The sequence below is a fragment of the Halichoerus grypus genome, chromosome 3, assembly GCF_964656455.1.
Source record: "Halichoerus grypus chromosome 3, mHalGry1.hap1.1, whole genome shotgun sequence".
In the NCBI taxonomy this organism is placed as follows: Eukaryota; Metazoa; Chordata; class Mammalia; order Carnivora; family Phocidae; genus Halichoerus; species Halichoerus grypus.
In genome coordinates, this window is record NC_135714.1 from 41,170,105 (window position 1) to 41,184,558 (window position 14,454).

The following is a 14,454-nucleotide window of genomic DNA, read 5'->3' on the forward strand; positions in this document are numbered from 1 at the left end:
AGAGGTAATACAGACCATTAAAATGAGACAGTTTTTCCACAACAACCTCAATTAGTTTTGGCTCATGTTCCACAAAATGAAAACTTGGATTTCTGGGAATCTTTTTTTTTTAAGGATTTTTTATTTATTTATTTGACAGAGAGAGAGCGCACAAGCAGGGCGACAGGCAGAGGGAGAAGCAGGCTCTCCGCTGAGCAGGGAGCCTGACGCGGGACTCAACCCCAGCACCCTGAGATCATGACCTGAGCCCAAGGCAGCCGCTTAACCAACTGAGTCACCCGGGCGCCCCATCTGGGAGTCTTTTAAACAACAAAAAACCTTAATAGTATAACTAAAAAAACTAGTCTTTTCAGAGACACCACCACAGGGCTCTGACTTAAGTCCTACACAGCAATTTTGGTGTGTCTAAGTTGCAACATACCAGTACTGAATGATGACTGTATCCTGCAGACTGGGAAGGAAAGTGGGGCAAAACACAAGTTTCTGAATGAGAAGTTCATCCTTTTGAACTCAAAACTTCTTCTTATGGAAAGGAACAGCACATGATTCAAGTAGCTCCTTAAACTAAAATGCTAATGTTCATGGACAAAAATACCTGAAATTGTTCTCTAGGTCTACCCAAATTTATGTAAAATAATTTTTCACCTATTACTTCCATATCTCAACTCTGACATGAATTACCAATGCTTTTTTATTAGTGTTTCAGTAAAACTACCAATTGACTGACCATAATATAAAGCTATTGGTGGCCGGCTGAATATGCAAGGTAATGCCTTCCCTTTGATGACTGCTTATTAGAGCTGAAGCTTAGGATAGGACCACCACACTCAGTCAGTAGTACACATGGAAAACGTGAAGGTCAAAACTCAGCTTCTTATTGATGAAAAGATTGTGTCTGTTGTTGTTAATGTGTTGCTAATTGCAGTAATGCCTTCCAAAACTCTCTCAATGCATGGCATCTCATTCTCCTGATGAAAGAAGTTAGGAACAAAATTGAACTCTATTTGTCTACCCTTTGTACCAAATTCCAGACCCAAACAGTTTATATATAAAAATCTATTTAAAATTGAGATTTAGGGGGCGCCTGGCTGGCTCAGTCGGCTAAGCGGCTGCCTTTGGCTCAGGCCATGATCCCAGGGTCCTGGGATTGAGTCCTGCATCAGGCTCCCTGCTCAGCGGGGGGGCCTGCTTCTCCCTCTCCCTCTGCCTGCCGCTCCCCCTGCTTATGCATGCGTACTCTCTCTCACTCTCAAATAAATAAGATCTTTTGAAAAAACTGAAATTTAGATTACGTAAAGACTGTGAAGTTTTGTGGGCTTTTGACCAAACTCAGGTTCTTATTTGGGGGGGGGGGGGGTGGAAGGGAAGAGTGTATTTTTACTGAAACTGCCTGCTATTCCTTACAGCCTATTCTGTTTCTTTCTTGTGACAGATTTGAATACCTATTTCCAACATCTGAGCTCAATTTCCCACTACAAAAGTCTCATTATTACAAGTCTGAATATCTCTGCCTAAAGATGGCCTTTCTTTTCTTATCTTTTTTGAAATATCTCCATATAGAGTAACATTGATCTCTAGTGTCCTGTTGAAAGTTTGTTGAACTGCCCAGCCTGTAGGTAACCTACTGATTATTGAAATGAGCTCACCCTGAAGAAACAAGGTAGAAATTTAAGTCCTGTGGTAAGTTTGATGGGTTCCTAATAAACCTTGAGCTCCATGCTCTCTACTTTGTCACACTCAACTCTGCAGGCTTGACTCTGCTCAACTCATATACCTACAAAGCCAATGGAACATGTCTGAAGAAGCGCAGCTCATTTTAGATTCAGACAGAAGGTACTCCAAGACCAGTGAAACTAAAGTGTAGGATTGTGCCCTGAATATACACCCAAGTGGCAGGTTCATCTGCAGCTGTGTTTTTGTTTGGCCTCTGCAGGATCATCAACCACAGAATGAGATACAATCCTCCTAGAAACTTTCCTCATGTGCAAGTTTTCTTTCAGTATGAGTCTGACTGTTTCTTTGTCTAAATTTAACTTTTTGGCCATTTTTCTTACGGTTAATTAGCTATGTGAGCAAACCAAATTTCTGACCCTCTCATTGTTTTCATGTGTTCTGTGGATAATGGGACGGCCACTTCCTACATCATCATGGATATCATCTCTGCCACCTTTAAACTTTTTGTGCCAGTCAAAAACTCTTGCTCTTGACATTACTTCTTCACCATGAACTACTGTTAACATCTCAAGTGTCTCACTTGCAGATTTATTTAACTTTACAAAAAGCTTAATATGAACTCATTGCTCTAAGTACCAGTCACTCGTTTTTATGGTGGAAAAAAGAATAATTCTACTCATATCTACTCAAAGTTAGCTGGCAACCCTGAAAGCAGGGTTGTGGGCAGCTAAAGATATTATATCCGGGCAACAATCACTCCTCTGATTTCACAAGCCACACATGAAAAATTAGTCAAAATTAAAACAGAAGAGGGCAAATGATCTTTGGAGGAGTTGCTGAAGGTTTCAGCATCATACCATCTCAGCTTGAATGCCTCCTATTTTCCCATCTACAAAAGGGGAGAAAATAAATCAGCATTTTCTTACTTGTCAAATGGCTAGGAAAATGACATTTGAAATACAAGAACTATATGCAGAAGAACACTTACCCTCCCCACCCCCCCAAAAAAACCCATAAGAGAAAATCCATCCTAATAACTGTATGGAAGCTGCCATCCATCTTGGCTGTATGTTTAGAAAGAACTAGTTTGAAATTGTGTTTTTTCTAATGATGTTGATTGGTAAGGAGGCCAAATGCAAGATGCCAAAATAGTTTATTTCCAAATACATAACAAGAGAATGGATGCTGTTGTCTCCAGTCTATAGAAAACAATGTATGTGGTTGAGTGTCTAGGAGTTCTAGACACATACTACCTAGTGTATTCAGAGTTTAAAACAAACACACATACATTGCAAATAGCATCTTGTAAGGTTTGAACATGAATTTCTTTCATTTAGTGTTCAAATCAAAATTTGAAAAGGTTTTCACAAGTTATGTTTGTACAGTGCAGATTCTGGAATTAAAACAAGGCTTTCCAATGACTGGTTGCAACTTTAGATTGTATTTATTGAGGAGTTTTGCTTCTTGTGTGTGTGGTGAAATACACATACCATAAAGGATTTTTTAAGTGTATAATTCAGTGGCATTACTTACATTCACAATGTTGTGCAACCATCACACTTCCAGAACTTTTCCATCATCCCAAACAGAAATTCTGTACCTATTAATCAGTAACTCCCCATTCTCTCCTCTCCCTAGACCCTAGTAACCTCTATTACTTTTTGTCTCTATGAATGAGTACACTAAGTACCTCATATAAGTGGAATCATATAGTATATGTCTTTGATTCTAGCTTATTTCACTCAGCATGTTTTCAAGGTTCTCCTATGTTGTACCAGGTATTACTGACTTCTTTTTAAGGTTGACTAATACTCCATTGCATGTATATACCACATTTCATTTCTCCATTCATCTCTACTTTTATTTGGGTTGTTTCCACCTTTTGGCTATCGGGAATAATGTTACTATGAACATGGGTGTACAAGTAACTGTGTCCCTGCTTTCAATTTTCTGGGGTATACACTGAGAAGTGGAATTGCTGGATCATATGGTAACTCTGTGTTTAATTTTTTGAGAAGCCATCACACTGTTTTCCACAGTAGCTAAACCATTTTACATGCCCACCAGCAATGCACAAGGGTTCCAATCTCTCCATCCATTTCCTCGCCAACACTTGTCATCTTCTACATGAAAATTCAGGTAGCTACAGGGGTTAAGTATTTGCTTCTGGATTCTCCTTTGCCTCTCCCCCCACCCCACCCCCCCCACACACTTTTCTGGCAGTGCTTTTCCTTCACTGAAAACACAGACTCAGGCTCAAGACTTTCAGTATTAAGTATAAAGTACTTGAAGATAATTTTGTGGTTTTTGACAAATGCAAGAATTCAGTACATACTGACATGCCCCCTTACTGGAGGAATCTGCATTACTTTTTTAGGAGGTGAATAGGGCTGCTTTAAGGGTCTGCATTAGAAACGAAGTTCAAAATGTAAATGTGGCTCCACGTGAACTCCCCGTAAATTAGCACAATAAGCACATGCCAAAAACGGGCTGGCACACCTAAGGCGGCTAATCCCGACAAGCATGGTATACCATAGGCACTGCATGCACTAAAAAGTGTGTTCGCAATAGAACCACAAGTTCACTATTTTTAATCCAAATGTTCCCTTCAAAGTTGCATACAACACAGGAGGAGTGAGCGTCAGTACCTGGCAGGATCTAATCAGGTCGCGCTTTCCTACCCCAGGGTCCTTGGGCCAAGTGACAGCAGAGCCGCTCTGCCGGCCAGGCTCCGCTCCTGCGGAGGAGAAGGCGGGTGCAGGCGAGGTCCAGCCCGAGAACCCAAAGCCCGGGCCGCGCCTCACCCCGCCTCGGGCACGGCGACTCCAGGGCGGTCCGGAGCGGGAGGACGCCTCCAGGTGTCGGAGGAGCCTGACCACCTAACCGAGGCCGCCAAACACCCGCACCCTCGTGAGACCGCGGCGAGGCTCCCACAAACCGCGAGAACACAGGGAGACGCGTTGGGCCAATCAGCGGATGGGGGCGGTCCTGAGCACATTCAATTGGTTAAACACGGGAAAGCTCGCGTCCCATTGGCATCTTTTCTGGCCCCAACTCCACCCCCTTGGCCTGGATCTCCGGCCCCTTCAGTGGCCCCGCCTCTGAGCCGAGCGGGTAGGGGAGGAGGCGCTGGGTTCCGGGTGCTGGAATTCCCGCCCCCAAACACCCCTAACCTCTTCCCCGTGGCTCGGTAGGAACAGATCACGCTCAGGCTCTGACATGTTCTGTCGTATTCCGAACCGTGGCCATTAACTCTGTGTTCCACACTACCCAGTCTTAGGCAGGGAGGTGATTTTACCTGTGCTTGAAAGAAGGCAGGGTTGTGTGGACCTTGCCAAATTAAGATGTTTCCCTTAAAGCTTCCTAATCTGAATACCTTATATCTTGCTCTGCATAGTATGCACTGAGCATTGACTTTTTGCTGCTTGTTTGATTTGGAACAAATCATTAAATCATCAAAATAGCCCCAATGAAGTAGTTACTGTTACTTCCATTTTTCAAGTGAGGAAAGGAGGCACAGAGGGATTTAGTGACTTGTCCAAGTTCTGTCTGTCTCTTCTCTAAATATCAACTATGCTCTGTCCTTGTCAGCCCTATTGCCCTACTTTAATTCAGGCCTTCATAATCGCTTGCCTGGATTACTTCTGCAAACACACCCCTTAGCTCCTCTCCTTGCTATCCTCTACAAAGCCAAGGATTAATCTTTCTAATGCAAATCTAATCCTGTCTGTCAAATCCTTCTCAAGTCTCTCAAATGGCAAATCAAATAGCCCCGTATTGCCCAAAGCTTCTGGCAGAAGCTGCTTTTTATTGAAATTTTACATACTTACAGATAAGTACACAAATCATAAATGAAATTCCACAAATGGATCACACCAGCAACCAGGTCAAGAAACAGAACACAACCAGCATCCCAAAAGTGTTTCCTTCCAATCACTACCGACTTCCCTCCCACCCCAGCGTTATCCACTATCCTTAGATTTTTAAGTAGTAAGTAGAGTAGCAGCCTTGTGTTTGTACATGATGAACGGGACCATTATAGCACATACTCTTTTATGTCTAGTTTCTTTAACTCACTGTTATGTTCATTAGGTTCATCCATATGTTGACTCCATTTACAGCTTGTTCATGAGGATGCTGTATTGCATTCCACCATGTGAATACACCACATTTTATTTATCCAGTCAATTGTTGATAGACATTGAAATAGTGTATATTTTAGACCTATTAAAAATATTGTTATGAACATTGTAATAGAGATCTTTTAATGAACATGATGAAAGATGAATGCATTTCTCTTGGATATACACCTAGAAATGGAATTGTTGGGTCATAGGTTGTGCCATGTTTAAATTTGGATATTTTATTACAGTTTTCCAAAGTGTGCCAGTTACACTCCTATCAGCAAAATAAGACAGTTCTGGTTGTTCCATATTCTCATCAATACTTGGTATTTTCCATGTTTTTTCATTTTGGCCATTTTGGTGGGTGATAATTGTGCCTTGTGTGATTTTAATTTGCCTCTCCCTGATGATTAATGAAGTCGAGCACCTTTTCACATGTTTATTAGTTGTTTAGAAATAACTTTATGAAGTATCTGTTAAAGTTTTGCCCATTTTTGTGAGCTGAGTGTTTTTTTATTTGTATTTTTCCTAACATTTGATTATAATAATTTTCAAAAATTTAGCAAAAATTTTTTTTTTAAATTTTACACATTTATTTTAGAGAGAGAGAGTGTATGAGCGCAGGGAGGCACGAGGGAGAGGGAGAAAGAATCTGAAGCAGACTCCACATTGAGTGCAGAGCCCAACATGGGGCTGGACCCGGGGCTCCATCTGGGTCTCAATCTGGGCTCCATCCGGGGCTCAATCCCACAGCTGAGCCCCAAAACCATGAGATCATGACCTGAGCTGAAACCAAGAGTTGGACGCTTAACCGACTGAGCCACCCAAGTGCCCCAAATGTTTAGCAAAGTTTAAAGAATTTTATAGTAAACACACATAAACCTACCATATAGAGTCTATGAATAACATTTTATAAAACTTGCTTTGTTACATTTCTATCCTTTCCTTTATCCATCTTAATATTGTTGCATTTCAAAGTAAATTACAGATAGCAATACATGTCCTGTAAGTAATTTAGCCTGTATATCACTAACTGAAATTCAATGTCTACGATTTCTTTTGATGTACAACTTCAACAAAATTAAATCCACAAATCTTCATTGTACATCTGCTGAGTTTTGAGCACATGAGTCTTGAGTTCCATGCCTCCTCCCAGGCAATCTTCATTTCCACTTTTCTGGGGGCTACCCCCATTCTAATTTGTTCTCCACTGTCTAGCTTTATGTGTTGCAAAATTTTGTATTCCTGGAATTATACAGTATGTACTCTTTTGTGCAAGCCTGCTTTCCACTCAGCATACTATATTTCTGATTCCATGCTTTTGCATGTGTCAGCAATCTACTTCTTTTTATTGCTGAGTCATATGCCACTGGACAAATAAGCTCAGTCTGTTTATGTATTATAAGAGGATTTTTTTATATGCATCTTTTGTCAGGTCTATATGTGGCAAATATCTTCTCCCATTCTGGGTTTCTTTTCATTTTTTAATGAATGAAGTCCTTCGAGGAAAAAAAAATCTTAATTTTAATATTCCAATGTGTCAATTTTTATGGCGAGTGTTCCTGTTTTAAGGAGTCTCTGCTTACTCCAGGTTATTAAGATTTCTCTTCTGTTTTCCTCTAAAAGTTTTACTATTCTAATTTGCTCCATTTAGAACAGTAATCCATTTGAAATTGATTGTTGTAAATGGTGGGATATAGAAGTGGACCCAGATGCCTTTTTTCCCATGTGGATATCCAATTAATCCAACATGTTAATTTAAAAGATCATTTCCCCCATTTGCAGTGGTCATAAATCAGGTGGCCATATATGTGTAGACCTAGTTCCCAACTCTATTCTATTTGATAGACTGGTTTTGTCTACTTTGCATCAATACCACAGTCTTCATTGCTATTTGTTTTGTAATAACCCTTGATAGTGCATCACTGAACTGAATTTTTAATTTCATTCAATTTGAATCAAAATAGCCATGTAGCTAGTGACCACCAAATTAGCACAGATACAGAACATTTCCATCCTCACAGGAAGTTCTGTTGACAGCTCTGCTTTAGAAGACATCTAGAGGCCAATACCAGATACTTCATATCATAGCTACAGGCCTACTTCAGTTTATTGCTGGGCTGCTCTTCAAAAATATCTGTGTAAAATCTCGTTTTAGAAATTCAAAACATGCCTTCCCACACATAGGTAAGACACCCAGTTCTTTTGACCTTGCACTGTTAGCAATGAAAATATTATTTCAGGTGTGGGAGAGCTTAATGCTTCGGGAGACATTTCCTATGATCAGACACTGTAAAATATGCAGCCCCAAATCATATGAAAAGATTCCTGCTGTAGGACCAATACATGGAGTTTATTATCTGTCCTGGTCCAAGTTCACACCAAATTCTCTTTTAGAGGGCTTTCCTGGGCTATCACTGCTGTGTTTGAGAGAGTTTGCCCTCAGACCCGCCGTCAGAAGGCTGAGTCAGATTTGGCTCCGGTGTGTAAGGAATTCCTCAAATCATTTTGTCCTGTTTATTCCATCAGACATTGAAGTCTTGTGCCATAAAATGATACATATGATACAAATGATACATATTATTATGTACTTCAGGTGTTACTTTTTACATTAGATATGTGTATTTCTCCCCATCATACTTGAATTTGATAACTGTTTCTTTTCTAATGTCTTGTGTTTAATAGTACCTATTTTAATTTATCATCAGTTTCCAGACCTGAGTATAGCACAGGGCTTTAGTTGTGATCTAAATTTCCACTGGGGCAGGGCGCCTGGGTGGCTCAGTTGGTTGAGCATCTGCCTTCAGCTCAGGTCATGATCTTGGAGTCCTGGGATCGAGTCCTGCGTCAGACTCCCTGCTCGGTGGGGAGTCTGCTTCTCCCTCTGCCTGCTGCTCCCCCTGCTTGTGCTCTCTCTCACTCTCGCTCTATCTCAAATAAATAAATAAAATCTTTAAAAAAAAATTTCCACTGGGGCAATGAATATTTATTGAGGCCCCTACTCTGCCAGGTGCCCTGAGCTGGGCACAGGAGAGACTCTAGGACAAATCATAGATAATACTTACCATTGAGCATCTACCGTAGCCCACACACTTGCACTTGTTGTTTTTAATAATCATAACAACACTACAAGGTAACTATTGTTATCTCATTTTTACAAGTGATAAAGCTAAAGTTTTTTTGGGGGGGGGATCAAGTTTCTGCAGCTAATAAGTGCTAGAGCTGAGATTTAAGCTTTGAATCCCCAACCTCCCTCCCATCTCTGTGAGACCCATCAGACCTCAAAGGGGCTTTGTTTCCTCTCAAGGAACATCTTGTCTAGTAAAGGAGATAAACACAGGGTGACCGCAACCTACAGGAGAACAGACACTGCAAAAGGGAAAGGGAGGTACATGAAGCCAACCTGTGGGAAATGAGCCACATTGCCCAGCAACTTGGTCTTGTGAATGTGTACTGAAATCCCTTATTCTTCCCAAAGCCCTTCTAGAATGATCTGGGAAAGCAACAACCTTCCCTCTCCCTGTCCTCATTCTTCAGCCAGGTTTTTCTCTGACTCTATGTCTAAGAAGGAGGCATTGCTAACAAATGGTCAGTGCCCTCTTTAGGAGTGCAACGCTCCAATGATCACCTCAGAACCAGAATCTGTTAGCACCTTCAGAGCAAACATCTGAGTCCATGTGGAAGAAGGACCTGCAAGGATGGGCCCTTTAAGGAGACTCTGAAGGTGAATGTGGTGGCTGGGTCTCTAGTGCTGTCTTGGGCCATAAGGATAAGAACCACATCCTAGGTGTTATGGGTTGCATTCTGTGAACCACATCCTAGGTGTTATGGGTTGAATTCTGTCCACCCTCTGCCCCCAAAATTTATATGTTGAAGTCCTAACCTCCAGTATCTTAGAATGTGACCTTATTTGGAATGTGATCTTATAGGCTCATTGCAGAAGTAAATTGGTTAAGATGAGGTCATACTGAAGTAGTGGAAGCCCCTAATCTGACTGGTGTCCTTATAAAAAAGGGAAATTTGGACCTAGAGACACACACATAGGGAGAACACTATATGAACACCAAGGTGAAGGCAGAGATGCTTCTACAAAACAAGAAATGCCAAGGATTTCTCGAAACCTACCAGAAGCTGTGGGAGAGGCCCGGGACAGATTTATCCTTACAGTCCTCAGAAGAAACAAATCCTGTCAACTCCTTCATCTTGGGTGTCTGGCCACCAGAACTGTGAGATACTAAATTTCTGTTGTTTAAGCCACTCAGTTGTAGTACTTTGTTATGGCAACCTTAGCAAATGAATATGCTAGAGATGGCAAAGAAATGAGGTGGCAGGAATCTGCCACCCACCCCCAGGGCTTTAAGGAGCACAACTTCCCCATCAGCCTTGGTGCAGATATAGATAAACATATGCCTTGTTTTAGGCACTCATACTGTCCCTCTGTCGTCTGCATTCAAACAAGTCCTAATGGACACTCGGGATAAAGTCCAAACTCCTTATCATGGCATAATCTGCCCATCAAGATTTGGCCCCTGCCTTTTTTTCTGCCTTGCCCCTCCTGACCCCACATAATTCAGTCATATAGCTCTACTCCCAGAGCCCTCTCTTAACCTCTTTCCTCTGCGCATGCTTCTCCCTCTCCTGATAATATCTTTCTTACCCCTTTCTCTCTGCCTGTGTTCTTTCTTATCCTTCTTGGCTTGGCCATCTCTTAACTTCAGTTTTACATCCTCCAGAATTCCTTCCTGGACCTCACTAGGATCAGTTTCTGATCTCATGCTCTCCCTGCTTCCTGCTATCACTATGTGTATCCATTATGTTGTAGATTGTGAACTACTTTCGGAGTTCAGTGCCTGGCCCATCAAAAATACTCATTAAATCTTTGCTCGATGGTGAAGAATCACTAGGAGTTTTCCTCATCCTATCTATGGGATGATGTGTTCCAAATCTCTAAAAGACAAATTTATGTAGTTTTTTTTTTTTTTGAAGCATAGCCCAACAATAAACTCAAGATGGCTATAAAACGAAGCATCTGCTTTTGGCCTTTTCTTTTCTTTTTATTCATGAGGAGCTTTAAAAATCTTTTTTATTATTTAAGTATAGTTGACATTCAATGTTATATTAGTTTCAGGTGCACGATATAGTGATTCAACAATTCTATACATTACACAGGGCTCATCGTGATAAGTGTACTTACCATCTGTCACCATACAATGTTATTAACATTATTACAATATTAGTGACTATATTCCCTATGCTGTACTTTCCATCTCTGTGACTTATTTATTTTATAACTGGTATTGGCTTTTAGACAACACTAAAGCAGTGCGGTCTATAGAACCTCCTGTGAATTTGAAAATATTCTGTGTATCTGTGTCCAAAATGGTAGCCACTAGCCACATGGTTATTTAAATTCAAATTTCCTTCTATTCAAAATGCAGTTCCTCAGTATGGTAGCTTGAATAATGACCTCCAAGTATATCCACATCCTAACCTCCAGAACCTGTGAATTTTAACCTATATTGCAGATGTGATTAAACTAAAGATCTTGAGATGGAGAAATTACCCGGGACTACCTGAGCGGACTGTAAATGTAATTACAGGTGTCCTTATAAGAAGGAAACCGAGAGCGACTGGACGGCAGAACAGAAGAAAGCAGCGCTACAGCTAAGGATATGCTGCTGGCTTTGAAGACGGAGGAGGGAGGCATGGAATGAAGCTCTGGAAGCGGGAAAAGGCAAAGAAATGGGTTGTTCCTGGGGCGTCTGGGTGGCTCAGTTGCTTAAGCATCTGCCTTCAGCTCAGGTCGTGATCACCTTGGGCTCAAGCCCCACGTTGGGCTCCCTGCTTGGCAGGAAGACTGCTTCTTTTGCTCCCCCCACTTGTGTGCTCTCTCTCTCTCTCTCTTTCCCCTCTCAGTCAAGTAAATAAATAAAATCTTAAAAAAAAAAAAAAAGAAAGAAATAGGTTATTCCCTTGAGCCTACAAAAGAAGTGTGGGCCCGCAGACACCTTAATGTCATCCCAGTGAAACTGATTTCAAACTGTAAGACAATAAACATGTGTTGTTTTAAGCCACCAAGTTTGTGGTCATTTGTGACAGTGGTCCTAGGAACTTCATACACACAGTGGGCTGGCTGTATTCCAGGATCACACTTCTAGACACGCAGTTCTAGAATCCTCAGCTTGGGGAGCAAGTATATGTGACAGATCTCCTAGCCTCTACATCTTTCAAAATTGAGAAAAATTCTAAATATGAGCAATTTGCTACTTGTATCCAACATGAATTTATGATACAATTCTTTTGCATAGGAAAACCAAGCCGAGAAAGCTTACCTATGTTCTGCTAAAGTAGATAATCACAATGACTATAACTCAAAGCCTTTCTCTGATATTGTGATCCCTTTCTTGCAGCTGAGACAGTCTTTAAATGGCCTCATTTACGTCATGAAAATTGATACCAAACAGAGATGCTTCCATTCAATTTATCTTCCTCTTCGGAACACCAAAAGCATTAGCAAGTCAGATACAAATTAGACCTCTCTTGGTAAGTGTCACTTGATGACAATGGTGATTTTGGTGTCTCAGTTTTGTCGGGTGTGCCCATGTGCGTTCCAGGCAGGAGCACATCAAAGGTGTGAGGGTGAAGGAGGCACATGTCTGATCCTTGCTCCCAAAGGCCCCACACCATAGGCTTCCCAGCCCGGCGCTGCTGATGGCAGCTTCCTGTCTCTACCTGTCTGCATACGCGGGAAGCTTTTATGACAGCCAGTCGTGAGGAAAGGAAAAGAGCAACCTTCTTTGAAAATGGTGTGGGGAAAAAACCACTACCAGACAAAGTCTATTAAGGCAATTACGAAACCACCCTGTCCCATATTCCTTCACAGTAACTCTCTACACCTAGTTGGAAAAAGCGGTTCACAGCCCACCCCTGGCAACTGTTTTTGTTTGAATTTTTTTATTGTTGTCGAATATACATAACATGATTTGACCATTTTAACTGTTTTCAGCATCAGGAGCATTCACCATGTTGTACAAGCATCACCACCATCTGTTTCCAGAAATTTGTCCTCTTCCCAAACTGAAACTCTGTACCCATGAAATAGTAACTCCCCATTCCCTTTCCTCCTAGCCCCTGGTAACCTCTGCTCTACTTTCTGTCTCTATGAATTAGACTCTTCTAGGAACTTCATACAACCAGAATCATGCGGTGTTTGTCCTTTTGTGTCTGGCTTATTTCACTCAGCATGATGTCTTCCAGGTCCATGCGCGCTGTAGTATCTACCAGACTTTCGTTCCTTTTTCAGGCTGAATAACAGTCCATTGTGTGTATACAGCACATTTTCTTTATCCATTCACATCCATCAGTGGGCACTGGGTTGTTTCCATCTTTTCACTACTGTGAATAATACTGCTATGAAAGTTGGTGTGCACGCTGGTATATATATATATATATATTTTTTTTTTTTTTTCCCCAGAGTCAGTGAAGCTTGTTTTATTTATTTATTTGTTTGTTTGTTTATTTATTTTAAAGATTTTATGTATTTGTCAGAGAGAGAGAGCACAAGCAGGAGGAGCGGCAGGCAGAGGGAGAGGGAGAAGCAGGCTCCCTGCCGAGCAGGGAGCCCAATATGGGACTCGATCCCAGGACCCTGGGATCATGACCCAAGCCAAAGGTAGATGCTTAACCAACTGAGCCACCCAGGCATCCCCACACTGGTATATTTTATAGTAACCTACACAAACCTAATAACCAGAATTTGCACACTGGGAGAAATAGGTTTAAAGTCTCCCCCAAATTAGTGTTTATAAAACTTGCTCATACATTTGAATAACCTGGGGTTCTTTTAAAAATGCCCAATGCCCATACTGCACCCCAGACTAATTGTATCAGATTACCTGGGAATGGGACCTGGGAATCAGTATCTTTTGTAAATCTTACCAGCTGATTCCAATGTGCAGCCAAGCTTGAGAACTAGTGCCCTGAACAGTTTACTAGTAAACATGGTTTCATCTAAAGCTCATTTCCTTTCCCTACAATCTCTAAATCACACTTGGTGTTCTCTGCCTTCAAATCCAACTTAGCTGAATTAAAGTCATTTTTATATTTTCATGATCTGTTAAACTGAAGCATTGTACTTTATAATTTAAGTTTGAATGGGAGGGAAATCTCAGATCTGCAAAACAGGCTGAGTGATCCTTTTTTAAAGGATCATTGCTTTTTCAAAGCATTTAAATGAAATTCACATTCCCTTGTCAGGCTTACAGGGCACATGATCATTCACCTCCCACCCAGCTTCAGAACCGGAACTGCCCCATCCAAACCTTTGTACCAGCTGCTTCCTCTGCCCAGAACCCTCTTCTTGGCCCCCATCTCCACAAGGCTGGGTCCTACTTGTCCTTTAGGCCTCAGCTTAAGTGTTTCTTCCTCCAAGAAATCTTATCTGGGACCTCAGTTTAAAGTAATAATAAAAACTAACATTTATAAATTGTTTTTTTTTTTACATGACAGGCATTTTCTGACACTTTACGTGCAAAACTCATACTATCTCACAAAAAACCAATGAGATAGATTTTATTATTATTATTCCCATCTTACAGTAAGGAAACTAAATCCCAGCAAAGGTCTGCAAAGATACCAATATAACTGCAAGACAGTA

General features: G+C 41.2%; 1 protein-coding gene and 1 long non-coding RNA gene across 7 annotated transcripts in view; one reads left to right on the forward strand and one right to left on the reverse strand.

The window, feature by feature from the left end:
- Nucleotides 1-4,801, reverse strand: part of LOC118536288 (uncharacterized) — a 34,426-nt gene extending 29,625 nt beyond the window's left edge. The window contains exon 1 of one of the 6 annotated variants that reach the window (XR_004917604.2): nucleotides 4,323-4,801. The gene's annotated coding sequence lies outside the window, so the exon portion shown is untranslated. The remainder of the gene's footprint in view (nucleotides 1-4,322) is intronic. The other 5 variants (XR_013446343.1, XR_013446344.1, XR_004917603.2 and 2 more) reach the window with 5 other exon arrangements.
- Nucleotides 1,488-11,872, forward strand: LOC144381345 (uncharacterized). Its single transcript, XR_013446345.1, has 2 exons — nucleotides 1,488-1,680; nucleotides 11,399-11,872. It is a non-coding gene; the product is annotated as an uncharacterized LOC144381345 (long non-coding RNA).
- Nucleotides 11,873-14,454: the final 2,582 nt, after the last annotated feature.